The sequence below is a fragment of the Eumetopias jubatus genome, unplaced genomic scaffold (genome assembly GCF_037043125.1).
Source record: "Eumetopias jubatus isolate StellerSeaLion01/CBP00866 unplaced genomic scaffold, mEumJub1_p1.0 scaffold_1, whole genome shotgun sequence".
Classification (NCBI taxonomy): domain Eukaryota; kingdom Metazoa; phylum Chordata; class Mammalia; order Carnivora; family Otariidae; genus Eumetopias; species Eumetopias jubatus.
In genome coordinates this window covers 195,499,658-195,516,921 of record NW_028274807.1, presented here as the reverse complement: position 1 = coordinate 195,516,921, position 17,264 = coordinate 195,499,658, and the positions used below count along the sequence as shown (strand labels likewise).

Below are 17,264 nucleotides of genomic sequence, written 5' to 3'. Positions count from 1 at the left end.
GACACTACATCAATCAGTGGCTATGGCCGTGTGCCAATACAACTTTTTATCTACCAAAACAGATGGCTGGGTTTGACCTGCAGGCTGTAGTTTATTGACCCCTGCTGTAGTCTTTCCCTCTTCTCTCCCATTCCTTATAATGCTTTTATGGGTTCGGGAGCCCCCCTGCCCCTGGTTTCCAGCAGAATCGGTTGTGGTCTTTTCTTAGAGTACAAAGCAAGTTGGACCTCCATGGGGCCCCCTGTTTCAGGCTTGAATGTAGAATCCACTCAAATCCAGCCTTCACGTAGACTCTACAGTTCTTTCCTCCCAAATTCTCATCTGCCCGTGAGAGTTGGGATTCTCATGGCCAGGGACGGGGCTCTGGCCTCAGACTGTCTCTGGTTGGCCCCGCATTCCATCTCTTACTGGCTATACCCTTTGGTGCACCCCCTTGTCTCTTTAGACTGCAGTTTCCGCCTATCTAGGATGTGGATAATAATTGTGTCCACTGCATGGGGTGGTTGTGAGGGTTAAACCTCACAAGATGATGTTAATAATGTGTTTAAGTGAAGGATGTTGCCTTCCTTATCCTTACCATCAGAGAGTAGGATTTTGTTCGCTTTTTCAGACCTGGGAGGCTTGTAAACAAAGAGCCATCCTCCCCAAAATAAATCAGAAAGCCAAGGCATCTTCAAAGTAAAATGCTTCCCCATTGTCTGCCATTGAGGTTTCAAAAACATTAGGTCATAGTAAGGAATAGCATGGAGGACATTAGGAAAAGGAAGGGAAAAATAAAGGGGGGGAAATCGGAGGGGGAGATGAACCATGAGAGACTATGGACTCCAAGAAACAAACTGAGGGTTTTAGAGGGGAGGGGGGTGGGGGGATGGCTAAGCCCGGTGATGGGTATTAAGGAGGGCACGTATTGCATGGAGCACTGGGTGTTATACAAAAACAATGAGTCATGGATCACTACATCAAAAACTAATGATGTACTGTATGGTGACTAACATAACATAATAAAAAAAATAAATACAAACAACAACAACAACAACAACAGAAAAACCATTGGGGCCTGGTTTCCTCCCTCTACTCAGTTTAAGCATCATATCCAGAGTGCAGTGGTCAAGAGAAGAGCTCTGGGTTTGGGTGCCACTCTTCCCCTTGTTGGCTCTGTGATCCTGACCAGGTAACTTTGTTTCCCATTCTGTAAGAGAGGGATAAGTATACCCCCTCCTTCTGGGGTTAGTGCAAGGCTATGGAGTGATGTGTGCCCAGCCTTAGCAACAAGAGTTGGTCACAGTGCATCTGAGCTGCCATTGTTATTGGGAAATACCAGAGGGGCGCCTGGGTGGCTCAGTTGGTTGGGCGACTGCCTTCGGCTCGGGTCATGATCCTGGAGTTCCGGGATCGAGTCCCGCATCGGGCTCCCTGCTCGGCAGGGAGTCTGCTTCTCCCTCTGACCCTCTTCCCTCTCGTGCTCTCTATCTCTCATTCTCTCTCTCTCAAATAAATAAATAAAATCTTAAAAAAAAAAAAAGAAAAGAAAGAAATACCGGGAAAACACATTGCATTTCTGAGTTATTCTAGGTCACCATTTCAAGAGCTTGGTCAATGATTAAAGAATTCCCAACTCACTGCCTGAAACTCTCGTGCTTGTCTTTTGTGGCTGGATACCTAATGTCTCCCTTCCTGTTTTACCTGTTACCTTTCCTTAAAATTCAGAGGAGGCAGCATCCTATCCATTATCTGCTCTGATGGTTATCGGGGACCCCATGGTGAACCAGGCATAGACCCTCTCTCAAGAGGGCCACAGTTTATTTGGGGGAACAGATAGGTAATGAGACCAGTAGAGCCTTGTGTGTCACCTGCTGGCCACAGTTATAGACAGTGGGGGCAGTGGGAGCTCCAAGGAGGGAGTCTGACCATGTGCTCATGTGGGCAGCCACATATTTGTCTTTCTCTCTCTCTCTCTCTCAGAGGAGAGGGATGTCAATCTGAACTGTCCCTCGTGGGCTCTGGACTGGACTGTATCCTGTGACCTAATCTTCACTTTGGACTCTTCCTTAGGGCAGATCCCTTAGGACCCAAGCCTCAGAGGTCTCAGCTCAACCGTGTCCAGTGCAGTTTGCCCTAGTCCTCCAGGATGATCCTGTCAGCCGAGGAAGGAAAGCCCCTTCTGTGCAGTGTGGCTGGAAGAAAGCCATCCTCTCCCCATTAAATGTATTCTCAACTGAAGATGAAAAATTAACAAGGTTTTACGGAGCAGTTTCAGACATAAAACAATTCAGAATGATCTTTTAAAATATGGCAGCTACTTCAAGGTTGCTCCAGCCATTAGCACCATTATAGAGGTTTAACTGCACCTTGAGCTTTAAAGGCATAATTGTACCTTTTGATGGCGGCAACACATAAGGGACCAGCACTGCTATTGGTCACATGGGCTGCAGAATCATGGCTATGAGGCTCGCAGAATCCTAATAGATTGCTTGAGCCATGGAGGTGGGTAATAATATTTAAAGTCAGCCTCAGCAGCCCTTGTTGGGCCTGCCTACCGCCCCTACCCAGACTCGGTGCTCCCTCAGCTAGGCTGTGGGGTCATGGTCAGCTAGGCTGTGTCTTGTTTCTGCCAAGCAGTGAGTAGCTGCCCAAGGGAGAGAGGAAGGGACCTCAGGGAAATTCCTGTCTCCATTCCACCTAATTCAAACCAGCCTCAAACAGTCTTTTTTTTCTTTTCAAGCCGCAGAAATGTATTTCGTGTTAAGAGGGCCCACCAGCTCAGATCTAGTTATTGATGACATGTACTCAGAACACGTGCTCAGAGCTTGGTCGCTGGCTGGCTGTGCCATTCCCAGGTTAGAAATCTTGCCCCAACAAAGGAAACCAATACCGGGTATGCTTTCTGGGCAGCTTGGACGTAGCAGAGTGGGTACATAGCAGAGTGGGTACATAGCAGAGTGGTATGATATTTGCCTAGGAGCTGCAGTGCTCTGTGCTCTTGGGCATAACTTCTGGTCACAGCTGAATGTAGCTGGTAAAATCTGCCTGTTTTCTGTAGTCTGCTTTTCGCCTCCTTGGCTGGGCCTTGCAACCAGGCTGGCTGTTCAGCCAGGTCAGCCTTTTCCTCCACTCGAGGTGACTTTCTCGTAGGCACTACGAAAGGCTGGAGCTTCAGAGTTCATGGCACGTGGGCCAGCCGGCCTACTGACCATGAGAATTCAAAGAGCCACACTCCAGAGTCTTAGATGTGTCTTAGGGTCCTTGTGGTGCCCGATGCAGCAGCTTCTTCATGAAACCTCTTCAGTAGATGTTTGCTGAGTGGCTGCTCAGTGCAGCCTGTGACATCTTGCCATCCATCTGTGACACTTCTGTGAAGACTAGCTGCCCCTGCCCCTGGAGCTGTGGACCACTGCACTGCCTCGATGAGGAAAGCATGGGGCATGTGCTTGTATGAGGACTGTCGATGGTCCACCAGTGGATTCAGATAAAACTGAATTCTGTTTTAAGTACTTCCTGGGCTGAAGTGGTGTAAAATTCACACACACACGCATACATGGACATGTACACGTACCTATGTGTGTGTGTGTGTGTGTGTGTGTCTATATCTACGCATGCGTGTTTGTATATGTGTGATGAAACCTACCCCTTTATTCCCACATGCACCTCTGTGCACCCAGAGGAGAGCCCCTCTTCTCATTCACAGTATACCCTTCTCGTTCCTCCCTCATACCCCATTTCTCTCCATTTCTGTTATCCCTGCCTCCCCTTTCCTGCTTACCCAAATGCTCTTCTTAAAAGCCAGCTCAGGAAACCTCTTTCATTCACTCTTTTGTTATGTGACTTTGGTTTATTCCTTTGTTCTAGCATTGCTTTGTTTCAGAAGTGCATTGAATGCTTTTTTCTCCTTTCCTTTTCCACTTGGAGTTTTCCGAGGGCAGGGGACTCTGCTGGTTCAACCTGGTGCCCCACTTTGCCCCAAGCACCATGCTCTTTACTGACTGGCTTTTCCGGAGACGGGGGAAGAGCTGAGGGATATCAGTGTCCGTGCCTCCTGGACTGTGAGAAGTCAAGCCTGGCTGTAGGGTTCCCATGGTATTTACAAGCAATGACAACATATCTTGGCTGATTTAAGTGGAAAAGAAACTTTTTGAAAGGGCATTGGGTGGCTCACAGACTCTCCAAGAAAGCTGGAGAATAAGGCTTGGAAAATGGTGGGGAAGGAGGGCGGCCAGGCATTTTCATCATGTCGTCTCTGGACCCCATGCCACCTCCGGGCCCGGGCTGGTAGATGGGAGCCATTTTTCTTCAGTGCTTGGAGCCCAAGAACTGGAAATAGACCAGAATTTGGACGGTAAGCCTCTGCTTCTATCTTCTCTCATAGCTGCTGCAGAACAGAAACGGGTGTTCTGTGATTCTGTGTTTTTAGGGTTTTGGGCTGCTAACCTAAGGGTTTTCCCCTTACTTCCTTGTCCCATCTTGCTCCCCCACCTTCCTCCTCTCCATCACTGTGATGTAACAGCGCTGCTGCCAAGACAGAAGGCCTGGTGATATGGTGGGGTAGATAAGGTGATGGGTTACAAATGCGCCCAGAGATAATAGTAAGCACTAATCACTCTGTAATTTGGCTGCGCGGTTAGTGGGGAGGAAAAGAAACCTGTAGCTTCTGAGTGTTCTTAGACCCAGGAGAAGAGAGGCAGAGGGAGTTGCTTCTTTCTCCGCAGTTTTAGGCTGGATAAAGAAAAACACGAATTTTAGAAGTTAGTCGGTTTAAACTTCTGCATCATTGAGAGGGGTTAGGCAGTGTCCTCGCCTCTGTTTTTCAGATGAAGAAACTAAAGGTCAGAGCAGAGGGGCATCTGGGTGGCTCAGTCCATTAAGTGTCTGACTTTGGCTCAGGTCGTGATCTCAGGGTCCTGGGATCGAGCCCCCACGTCCATCCGGCTCTCTGCTCAGTGGGGAGTCTTCTTCTCCATCTTCTTCTGCCCCTCCCTCTTCCCTGCTCATGCTCTCTCAAATAAATAAATAAATAAATAAATAAATAAATAAATAAATAAATAAAATCTTAAAAAATAAAGGTCAGAGTAGCACAATCCGACTCACTCTAGGTCCTACAGGTAGGAAGGCTCATGACAGTGTAGACCTCGATTTTCTGCTGAGGGGTCCGGCTACCTGGACATGAGCACTGAGAAAAAGACCAGGTCCCTCAGGATCCCCTGTGTCTGCAGCTCAATTACTTCCTGACCACTTTGGGATATAGGAATTTTTTGCTCAGGCTCAGAACCTCAGCCCGAGCCCCATCACCAGCCTTCCTCTGAAGCTCTAAGTCTCCCTGGGCACTGCCAGGGCATAGGGCCCCACTGTCGTGAGACCCCAGAACCTGCTCGAGTCTAGTCTCTGGCCACTCTCTGGCTGGCATTTCTTTCTCTTTCCTCCATGACACGCGGCCTAATAATTTCAATGACCTGAGTTTCCTGCGTGAGCTGGGGGGATGACTCCTGACTCATGCAGCTTCTGCATATCAGCCCTGCAAACGTTTTTGGACCTAAGAAATACAAAGGCTCCAAATGTTGGCTTAGGACAGAAAGGAGGAGATAGCAGGGAGAGGTGGACTGCCTGGCAGAGGTGGGAGAAGGTTGAACTGCAGGACATGACCTAGGCCACCCCTTCCTCTTTTTGACTTTACCCAGCAGAGTGCCCAGTCAGACAGACTAGGCTGCAAAGCTCTCCTGTGTGTGATTGGGGAGGGGGGGACACAGCCCCTGAAAATGAAAACAAGCCTAGGGAAAGGGAGAACCATAACCCCCACTACAGAGCCCAAGGAGTCAGTCTGTCTGCTACCATCTAATGGGTTCTTCTTAGAAGCCCAGGGAAGGGCAGAGGTCTGGGGAGGCAGACTTGGGTCCCCTGCTCATAAGCCAAGTATGTGTGCTGCTGTAGGGGATGGGCAAGATTGCTGAATTAGGGCTTGTCAGATGTCTCACCCTATTTTTCAAATGTTGGGTTTGATAAATCGTAAAACACGCTTTGCCAAGCGCTTCTCCCCTTAATTACAAGTGCATATTTTAAGGGAAATTTAATTCATATGTTTCTGATTTGTTTACACGGAAATCATTAAAATGTTGTTGTCTAAGAACATTTGATGTGCAAGAAGGCTCATGAACCTTTTAAGGAGCAAGGATAAAAATGATATCACCAAGAGGGTGACATAGGCTATTCCTGACTTTGCTCCCCATCAGGAGAACAACTAACGTGTATTCAAGAACAAGACGCCACCGAGAGAAACCTAGAAGCAGGGGTGAGGCAGAAGCACTCCCTGCACCACAGAGACCAAGGCAGACAGCATTAGGGGGTAAGAGAAGCAGCTACACAGCGACCCCATTTCCCCTCCCCCAGGCCAGCGCAGCACACAGCCAAGAGGTCCCCCCTGCACCTCCACTTCCTGCAGCCAGAAAAGGGAGCCCCAGGGGTGATCACCAACCTTCCCCGGCATTGTGGGTCACTTTGTGGGAGCCCCTACTCTGATCTCACACCACGGGGATTGCAGGGGACTCTTGGGGCCCAGCCCCTGAGATTCTGACTGTGATGAAGAAGGGGAGGGGCTGGCCACAGCTCCTGGAAGCTGTGTTCAAGAGGCAGGATGGCAGAGCTGATCCCCCCCTCACCCCGCTCACCCCGAGCGAATCCAGTACTGAGCATGCAGGCTCCCCATGCTATCCACAGGTGAGAAGACAATGCATAGCCAAGGCTGAGGGAGTTCCCGGCCCCTCCTATCCTGAGAGCCTGTTTGGGAAATTGAGAGTAGTCTGCATTGCCCCCCCGCCACCCCCCACCCAGGCAAGGGGGCTGAGACATAGCCCCACCCACCATGGAGGCCCCATCTGACCAGGGGGCTGGTCACGACTCCTGGACACTGTGTGGCCCAGCGGCCCTCAAGCTGAGAGATGAGCAGACAGAGCGAAGCCGGGGGCCCTGTGCAGCCAGGAGCTGGGGTGCAATAGGCTTGAGTTGAGACAACAAAGAGCTTTACTGGTTTTAGAGCCACTTCTCCCACTGCGTTCTGGCAGAGAATCTACTTTGTAGCTGTGACCCTGTTCCCTGGCCTGCCTGCCCCGGGGAACCTAACAGAGCACAGGGGAAGCTCCGGAGCCCATTCAACAGCCCGACACATGGTGGCGCTCAGAACAGAGAGCACAGCTCCGGGGCTTCTCCCCTGTCTACAGAGCAGACCAGGTGGCCTCCCCTAATCAGGGAATTCCATGCACACTCAGGCCCGATCTGGGCCCCCAAACAATGAGCCGTACTGGGCCAAGGCCTGATACCCAGGCAGGGCGTGGGCAGCTAATTCATAGCCCCACCGCATACTGAATATAGCGCCCAGTCCCGACCATCCTGTCAGCCTGACCAGAGAATCCAGGCCGCTGCGGAGCCCATCCTACAGCCTCCCTTGGGTGGGGGAGGTAAGGCAACGGTCTTGCCCAGCTGTTCGCAGCCAGGCACACTCGTGTCCCTGTCCTCAGAGTTGCCTTGTCTAAGAATAGACCATAATAGCAGGTCCCACCTGCCCAAACACATTACCAGCAGACACATCCAGAAACCCATGCTGGGCTGACTAGTGAAGAGCTGTGCCTGCCAAGACAAACCTGCAAACTCTGGAAGACACGCGCCACTACTCAAATGCACAGATATCAGTGAAAGGAATCAAGGATCATGAAAAATCAAATGGATGTTACCTGAACCTATTGCACTAATCATCTCATAGTGAACCATTGTACAGTGAAGTGCTGTACACCTTCAATGTATAGAGAGAGGTGTGTGAATTATTTCTCAATGAAACTGTGGAAAAAGGGAGAGAAAAAGAGAACCAAAAAGAAAATGAAAGCTTTGCTTAAAATTTGTTTCTTTTTTGTTTCTTTTCTCTTTGTGTGTGTGTGTGTATATGAGAAAGAGAGAGAGACAGATAGACTCCAGGATGTAAGAAACAAATTTGGACTCCAAGTGTTTTATTTTCTCCTCAGAATTCTGAACTGCAGCTTTCAGAATCAGCTTGAATCTTGCTTTCATGCGTGTCTCCCTGCCCTGACTGAGTGTGGTGGTGCTGTGGCCATCAATTTGAATCATGTGTCAAGATCAGAAGGGCAGGTCTGGACACACTGTTTTGGTCCTGGGGAAAGACCTTCCCCCCGCGTGGCCCTTTGGCTCCTGCCGTCCTCAACAGGACCCAGTGAACTTTCCCAACCCGTCTCGTCAGTGCGAGAGCAACAGGACCAAAGCATTTGGCAAGATACCCACCAGATAATGCCGCTGCCAAGATTCCATAGCTGTCACCCCGAAGTCCTCACTGTTTCTGTCTTCTAGTTCAGAAATTATATTTTCATGTCACAAAATAACTAACTCTGTCTTAACATTCAGGGTTTGAGTGGCTGACTTCATGTTCTTTTAGCAATTCCTTCACAGGTCTGTGTGTGTGTGTGTGTGCGCGCATGACACCAACCTAGGTTTGCATAGGTGTGCATGTGTGTATGATGGGTTTGTGTCTATATTTTCTCAGAAGTGGTGTTAGTGGAAGGAGGGTGTCCTCTGCCCGCAGTGGCCCCTTAATGCCTAGGCTTATGCTAACCCAGAAGTTGTACTTGTTGAATGAATGAGTGAATGAACGAATGAATGAATGAATAAATGGATGAGTTGATTCCTCCGTACTGAGCACCTTAGCTGCATCACCTTATCTGCCACTACTCCATGTGCTGGAGGCACTGGGGGGACCACTGTCCTTCACAACCTAATAAGAAGGAATTTGGAGGCACACCATCCATGGCCTCTATGATAGAGTAACATGACTTTGGGTGTTAGTGGGCATTTTCCTAAAAAGCACGTAAGGGAGTTTTTAGCCCCTGCCTGAGGCTCTCGGAAACACGTAGGTATTCCTCTGGTTTCCTTCGCTCTGGGCACTGACCCAGGCAGAAGCCACTGTCTCCATTCTGGTCCATTCCTAGGCTCATTCCAGAGCCATCAGGCTGTCTTGCATCACAGCTAGGACCACCAGCTTGGTGGACTAGGGAAAAGCACTGAACTCAGCAAGTCTCAGTTTCCCCATCCATAAGGTGTGGAGTGTCCCTTGGACCATTACAGGAGGTAAAGGTGCAGTGCCCAGCATAGCACTTGACACACACAGACACTTGATTGGACACACTTTGGCTCTTTGAACCAAAGCAATTTCCAGCTCCCTGTTCCGTAGGTGGGTTCCTGATGTGGGTCTGCCCCAAAACCCAGGCACAGCCTCGCTCTTCTCTTCAGCTTTGTTTGTAGGATGAAGTGCAAACCCACCCACAAACGGACGCCCGTTTACCACCCTCCTCATCCTGGTCATGGCCTTAGGACTCCAGTTTTCCCCACAGCCTTCCCTTCGGCTCTGCCCTCCACCTGAGTCTGCCCTCCTCGCACCCTCTGGCCAGGCTTGTCCTTTCCTGAGAGCTTCACTGGTGCCTGGCCTTTCCTTCTATCCTCAGCCTTCCTCTCTGGAACAGCTACCTGTCCCTATGTCCCACAGTGTAGTGCTTTCTTTTTCATTTGGCTCTCTCCCCTGGAACTTGAAGATAGGGGCTGTTTTGTTTTGTTATCCCATCCCCTTGGGAACCCAGCAGAAGGGATGGTATAGGAAAGATTATCCATTGAACTGAACTGAGTCCTATATTACCATATTACTACCTGAATCCTGAATCCTGTGCCATTGTATTACTTCCTGAATCCTACTTCTCTACATTACTACCTGAATCCTACTTCACCGCGTTACTACCCGAATCCTACTTCACCGCGTTACTACCCGAATCCTACTTCACCGCGTTACTACCCGAATCCTACTTCACCGCGTTACTACCCGAATCCTACTTCACCGCGTTACTACCCCAATCCTACTTCACCGCGTTACTACCCCAATCCTACTTCACCGCGTTACTACCCCAATCCTACTTCACCGCGTTACTACCCGAATCCTACTTCACCGCGTTACTACCCGAATCCTACTTCACCGCGTTACTACCCCAATCCTACTTCACCGCGTTACTACCCGAATCCTACTTTACTGCGTTACTACCTGAATCCTACAATGTTACATTACTACCTGAATGCTCTTTACTACATTACTATATGAATATTGCTTTACTTCATTACTACCTGAGTCCTACATTACTACATTACTATATGAATATTGCATTACTACATTACTACCTAAATCCAACATGACATTACTATCTGAATCATGCATTACTACATTACTCCCTGAATTACTATACTACTTCCTGAATCCTATGTTACTATATTACTTCCTGAATCCTAATTTTCTACATTGCCACCTGAATCCTACATTACTACAGGTCATCACAAATGGATTGGTGTGTGGGTTTTTTTTTTTTTTTTTATTCTTCTTATTGGTCTGTCCATTCTACTTCTATTTAAAATTGATTTTTGGGAGGGAGTGTTGCTTTTGAAGACAATAGTTTTAGATGTATGCTTAATAAAATAATAATTCCATGGTCTTTTAATTTATTTGTATTTGTAATCTCTCTTTTTTTTCCTGAATAATAGAAATTGAGATGGAGTCCTGCAGTAGGATAGGAGCTGAATCTGGGCTAAGAGGAATTCTAAAAGCCAGTGCCCAGGCAGTAAAGGACAATGTAAGAACAGGAATGATTGCTAATAGTGTTTTTTTTTTTTTTTCACCTAGCGTCTCCACATTTGTGAAATGTCACAGTAATCGTAGAGAGCCAGAGTTGGTAGGTGATTTGCTTTAAAAAAAATTAATGACTTAGAGGGAATTCAGTCATTCCTATGATAACATCACTCATAGGAGCTTGCTTTCTGATCTGTCTTCGATTGGGAGGGAGAGCAGGGACCACCTTCACCACTCTGGAAATGATAGCAGGGGTGTTGGAGCCTGGGCTGACAGTCAGGTGTGTTCTAGGAAGGAAAACGGGGTAGGAACCGCTGTCCCTGGACTGACACAGCTAACCTAAATATGCCACAGCTCCCCAAGAGCGAGAAAGGGACCACCTTGCTGAAAATGCATGCCAGGTCTCCAGGATTTGGGAAGAACAGGGGAGACATGTGGACATGTGGATAGTCCTACGGTTGCTACCGGCGTCCTCAGCAGCGCTCCCTCGGAGGCACTGGGTCAGGGTGGGTCTTGTTCAAGAGCATGTGGTCTGAGTGTGATTGTGACAGATGCTTATTGCCTCAGTACTGACCCGAGCCACCATCTGTAAAGTGGGGATTATGGCAGCACCTATCCCCCATGGGTTTGTGAGGATTTAATGAAGCGCTGTTCAACCATCAGCACCACGTCTAGTTATGTTGTAAAAGCTTACTAAGTGTCACCTTTGTTAGTATCATTGTAAGAACAATATGCGTGGAACATAAAGAATAGGGCAGAGGATCATAGGGACAGGAAGGGAAAACTGAATGGGAAGAAATCAGAGAGGGAGACAAACCGTGAGAGACTCTTGACTCCGGGAAACAAACTGAGGGTTGCTGGAGGGGAGGTGGGTGGGTTGATGGGGTAAATGGGTGATGGGCATTAAGGAGGACATGTGATGTGATAAGCACTGGGTGTTATACTGAACTGATGAATTATTGAACATTATATCAAAAACCAATGATATACTATACCTTGGCTAATTGAATTTAAAAAAGTTTTTAAAAATAACATACCAAAAAAAAAAAAAAAAGAATGATATTGAAAAGTCCACGGTGTGGTTTCTTCCCGGAAGTATCTCTGACACTGAATAAGATAACATTCTCTTTTCTCCTGCACCTTGCAAACCCTTTTATTACTGGAGTTTATATCAAGAAATTCAATGAACAGCAACAGTGTGGAACCAGAGTTGCTCGTGGGTGTCAGAAGCCAATGAACACCTTCTGTAAGCAGTGGGATCCCAAATCTCGCACCTGCCCTCCTCTTGCTCTTCATGTTCAGACACACGGGCAGCCTCTGTCAGTTCAGGTCCTACTGCTCAGGCTACTGGGAACCTTGGTGTCCATGTTGGTTGTCAATGTCAATTATAGGGCTTCAAATAATGCTCTTTGCTTTTCCTTTTGTCTGGAACCCAGGACTCTCAGGAGGGCACTACCCTTGGCAGGGGCATGAAGGAAGCCTTCTTCCTTTTCACTTCTCACACCCTCTTTGTAGCTCCAAACTAATGGCATCTTCTGTCCAGGATGCACTACCCATTGTCCTTGGAGACACTCACCTGCTCATTAGTCCACGATGTCTCCCTCTATCAGTTTTCACCCTCAAGATACCATGCTATGTGCAGGCACAAGCATGATCTAATACAATCCAGTCCTACCCACAACCCAGTGAAGCAGGAGCCCTCCTCGTTCCCATTTCAACGATGAGAATACTGAAGCTTTGGGACCTGCTGAGGATGACTCAGCTAGTAAGATGGGTGAGTCAACAGGCAACCCTGACACTGACTTCACAACCACTGGGATCCCTGCCTCTTTATTCTGTGTCCTGCTCACGGCCGATGCTCCCCATCCGCTGTGCCTGAGTGTTCCGTTAGCTGCGTCATGCCTGTTTATGGGCGCACTTCACACGTGCAGCAAGTGGAAGGCCCTGTTTTGTCAAAGTGTGCTATTTTCTTCTCAGCATGCAAAAATCCATCATAAATGAAAACTAGTCTTATTTTACATAAACACTCCCAATCTCTTCCCCTGATCAAAATAAATGTTGCGGCAGAAAGCCTTTTTTAAAATGTAAAGCAAATTCTACATCAGAATGTCAGTGGGTACCAACTGCTCACGCGTTGGGGATATTTCTGTCGGGAGATGAGACAATTCCACATTTAATCCTGCAAACCTGCCTCACCAGAATGCGCACCAGGGAGGAAGGAGGTAATGATTCACAATGCAGAAAGGCTCTTCGCCCCACCAGAAAGATCCCTGTGTTCAGGAGAAACACCTTCCTCCACTGTAGTGGCTGGAGTGACATTTGCAGAACTGAGCTCTGGAGACCCCACCGCCATATATTGATTTAATAGACATGCACAGAGCACCTCTTGGGTGCAAACCTAATGCGTTAGCATGAGGAGGTATGGTGATGAATGGGCAGATGCTTTCCATGCTCTCGTGGAGCTTAGAGGCCAGCAGGGGAGCAGATGGGAAGTAAGCACACCACTGAACGTTTGATGAAACCAGCGGGCTGCTGTGGAGGAGGGGGTTGTGGCTCGGTGACAACGTGGCCCAGGGTGGGGGGATGGGGGATGGCCCAGGGTGCTTTCCCTGGGCCCAGGGTGATCTAGGGATGGGGGATGGTCATGATCAGGGGGCATTTTCCTGAGGAAGGATGGGTAGGAAATGATTTGGCCAAGGGCTGGGATGGGAGGAGTTGTACAATACAGTGTTAAGGGATCCTTGAAAAAAATGTTTTGGGATGAAACAAGGGAAGGAGATGCCGTGTAACGCTTGGTGGTCAGCTATGTGCATGAGATACTCAAGGAACATGTGTTTCTACCATAGAGAAGGCCATTTAGTTGTATGAGTCTGCTCTCTCCAGAGTTATTTGATTCTGTTATCCCCTTACCGTGGAACAGCCATTATCTCAGAAGGCACGGGATTCCCTGGAATTAGGAGACTCTGGGGAACTGAAGCTCTGTGTGCTCAGGTAGAAGGGCCCAGAGATACACCCACAAGTGATCAAGATGAGGAGGAAAAGATGTAGACGAAAATGCATAGTACAATGTGTGTGTGTGTGTGTGTGTGTGTGTGTGTGTGTGTGTGTGTGTGTGTGTGAAGGATATACATAAAGGGCTGTATACCCAGAACATTTCTGGAGGCATGTACAAGAAATTAAAGTGCTTACTTTCCACTTTCCACCTTTCTGTTCAGTTTGAATGTTTTATCATGAACATGTGTATTTTTGGGGGGAATGAAAAGAAAAAGAACAAAAGAACTTGATTTACAAAAGCCACTCATCTACAAGCAATTTTCAGGTGCGTAGGAAAACACCTGCGTGTCAAATGTTACTGGCTTTCCCGCTGGTGGTTCTTCTGGCTTCGAGGTGGCCATGGTTGACGATGGTTTTGTTTGAGGTGGGAGGACTCTTGAGTATGCTGTGCATGGACGCTGCCTTCGCCGGAGGTTGTAGTTAGTGTCATATTGTATCCTGATGGTGGCAGTGGTTATTTTCATACAAATGATGTTGGCCTAGGAAAAGAGAAATGGGCTCCCTCTAATGTGATTCCATAATACTCCAGTCACCCGCTGACGGGTGTTACAGACATGGGGATGCCCTGCCTCAAATATGAAGAACATTCTGCACTTGGAAAAGAAATGTGTCAGTGCTTCCAAGGGTCAGATGGAAAACCGGGATTAGAAGTGAGGGTTTCTGGTTTCCAGCCAAAGGCAGGCGGCGTGCAGTCTTGTTTTGTGTTCTCTCATTGGCATTATCTCAGATAATTTGCAGAAGGGCCATGGAGATCAGCTATCTGGGCTTCAGTGGACCCTTCCGAGGTGAGGAAGTACCTGGAAGAGGCCCCGGGCTAAGGTGGGTAAGAGCATGTCCCAGCCAGTCCCTGTTGCTTTAGCCTCTGTGTCAGGCCCCCTCGACAAGCCTGGTCTGCATCGATGACATGTGTCATGGGGGGCTGGGGCCAGAGGTGGCATCTTCACCACCTGAAGGATGCCTGACAGCACAGGGAGGCCTTGGGGACAGGACCCCCACTCCAAGGTGTATACTCTGCTCAGGTCCTCAAAACGCTTGCTAGTGAAAACTGCGATGTCTACATATTTGGGCCTCAGATATTTTGGGTGGATTTCTAGTAAAAATGGCCTTGGTTACCTTACTTATTTTTCAACATATCATTCTCTCTGCAAGGGGGGCAGTTCCATTTTATAATCTCCAAGGGCCACCGTCTTGTATCCTTACAGTTTGAAGTGGGAGAGCTACTTTTCTGATCTTATTCTCTCTTTTTCCCCCTCTTACTTCATGGTGATACAACTCCTGAGTGTTCTCTCCCTCCTCAACTGTCGCTACCCTGTTTCATGCGCACCTGTAGATATTTGCATGTCTCCATATGCAGGTAGACGCAGCACACTGTGACTACACCTTTTGGCAGAAAGTGCAGTCCACATCTCAGAGAGATTGGAGCCATGCAACTCTACATGGTGGAACCCGGGCTGGAGTTAAAAAGTCTTCCAGCCCATGGGGTGCCTGGGTGCTCAGTTGGTTAAGCACCCGACTCTTCATTTCAGCTCAGGCTTTGATCTCAGGGTCATGAGTTCAAGCCCTGAGTTAGGCTCCCAGCATGGAGACTACTTACAAAACAATTCTTCCAGCTCACAATCTGGGCTTTTTTCACTAGAGCTTGAAGCAGAGCCTCTGTTGTTGAGACTGTGTGGACACGTCTTCACTTGGGTCTATTTTATTCAAGGCACAGTGCTGGGTTCTAGGAAGTTGGAGCATTCTCGTCCTTCAGAGACTTTTCTTGGGTGGGGTTTCCTGTTCTCCATTCACTGCCATCAAAGGCAGAATGGGGGATGGGAAATAGCAGGGCAAAGTGCTTCGGGAACCCAGATGATGAGGGGATGAGGGGCTTGCTGTTGGGGGGAAGGTTCAGGACCAGTCAGATGCCCATGAAGGGCCAGCATTAGGGAGATGGTGGATGGGTTTCCTTGGTGGAGCAGGAGCCCCGAGAACAGGGAGGACCTGGTTGTGCCCTTCTAAGGTGCACACAGAATGGGCTGCTGGTTTGCTTTTTCACAAACCAGACTTTAAAGAATGTCTAGAAACTGTTTGCTCAATAAGGTTTGACAGTGTTCCTGGAATAATCTCTTGGATTTCAAGAACAGGTTGTCACACTCTGTTCTTATCTCTTTAGCGCCCCCCCCGCCCCCACCGCGCCGGTCCCTTGGCAGCACCTTCTTCAGGATCCTTCCCCATCCTTTACTCATGAGCCCTGGAATATCTGCCTTCACAAGATATCTGTAAATGGATCAACTTAGAAGGCTTTATTCTTTTTTTAATTGCCAGTTTACTCTCCTTCCAGAGATTTTCAGTAAAAAGGCCAAATCATCCTTTTGCCCCTGAGCCCAAATGGGCTTGCCCTTCTTGCCCCATCCTCTCTTTTGTGAACTGAGTCTGGCAAATGGCTGAGTGATATCCATACGCTGCCAAAAGCACAGTTAAATTTTAAGTAGTCTTTGGAGCCATGGTGCTGAATGAAAAGAAGGACTCTAAAGAACAAGACTGCCGGTTTTGTGTGCAAGGACCACGGCACTCACAGAGAAGTTCCATTCTCATCATTCCTTTTGAGGGAAAAACCCAACAAGTATCAACATGAGCTCCATCAAGACACGGTTGTTTCCAAGGAATACCAATAGATCAGTAGGACAGCCGTTGCCTTGTCTGTGTGCTGCACGAAGTGCTCCTCTCCCCGGAGGTGCACAGCCACCCCCATGAGCAGGAGACTATCAAGTGGAGGGTCAGTGGATGGACCTCGATGCCAAACAGCCATGTTAGAATCAAGGCTCCATCGCTCGGCTGCTGTGTGATTTCAGGCAGCATATTTAATCACTCTGTGTCTCGGGGGAGAATAACTATACCCGACTCAGTACAAGTTGAAGTTTTTGTGAGGACTAGATGAGAGAGACATACAGACACTCTGGCATATCAGAAGGCTCAACAAGTATTAGCCACCATTATGACCACTGCTCACCCATGTTACAGGTTAAAAGACTGAGGCTCAGGGAGGGGAAGTTATGTGTCCAAGCCTGAATTCAGATCCAGTTCTGCTGGACTCCAAAGTCAGTTGTCTTATCTGCCAGGCTTTCGTACGCACTGGGAGTCTCCCAAGAGAGGGGCCCGGGGGAAGCCCAGCACCCAGGCTGCTCCTCACTGACAATGAGCCTGGTCACAACAGGATCAGGATGACTCCATGGCTCGTCCTCCATCACAGTTTCTGTAGCCAGGCTGACCTCCAGCCAAGGAGCATCAGTGTGGCTGAGTTGGTGGTTTGAATGTTGGAACAATGTGTGGAGTTGGTAACTAGCCCTGAGAGCTGGGGCTTCTGCCCATCGTACTTGACTGGCACCTGCCAGGTTACAGACACTGAGTATCACCCAGCTGTAGTGGCTCTGCATTCCATTGGCTGCAATTTAACATGGCTCACTGGCAGTGACCTCAGCAGTGGATAAATGTGTGTCTTCTCCTGGAGCCTTGGGGGCTCTCGCTCTCCTCTGAGGGGTCCAGACCTCTGTGTCATTTCTCCTGAGGTACCCCTGGGCTGCCTGGC

At 48.6% G+C, this 17,264-nt stretch overlaps 1 protein-coding gene across 2 annotated transcripts in view; it reads left to right on the top strand.

Moving 5' to 3' along the window:
- Positions 1-17,264, top strand: part of CACNA2D3 (calcium voltage-gated channel auxiliary subunit alpha2delta 3) — an 889,368-nt gene that overhangs the window by 344,812 nt on the left and 527,292 nt on the right. The gene's annotated exons all lie outside the window — the stretch shown is intronic.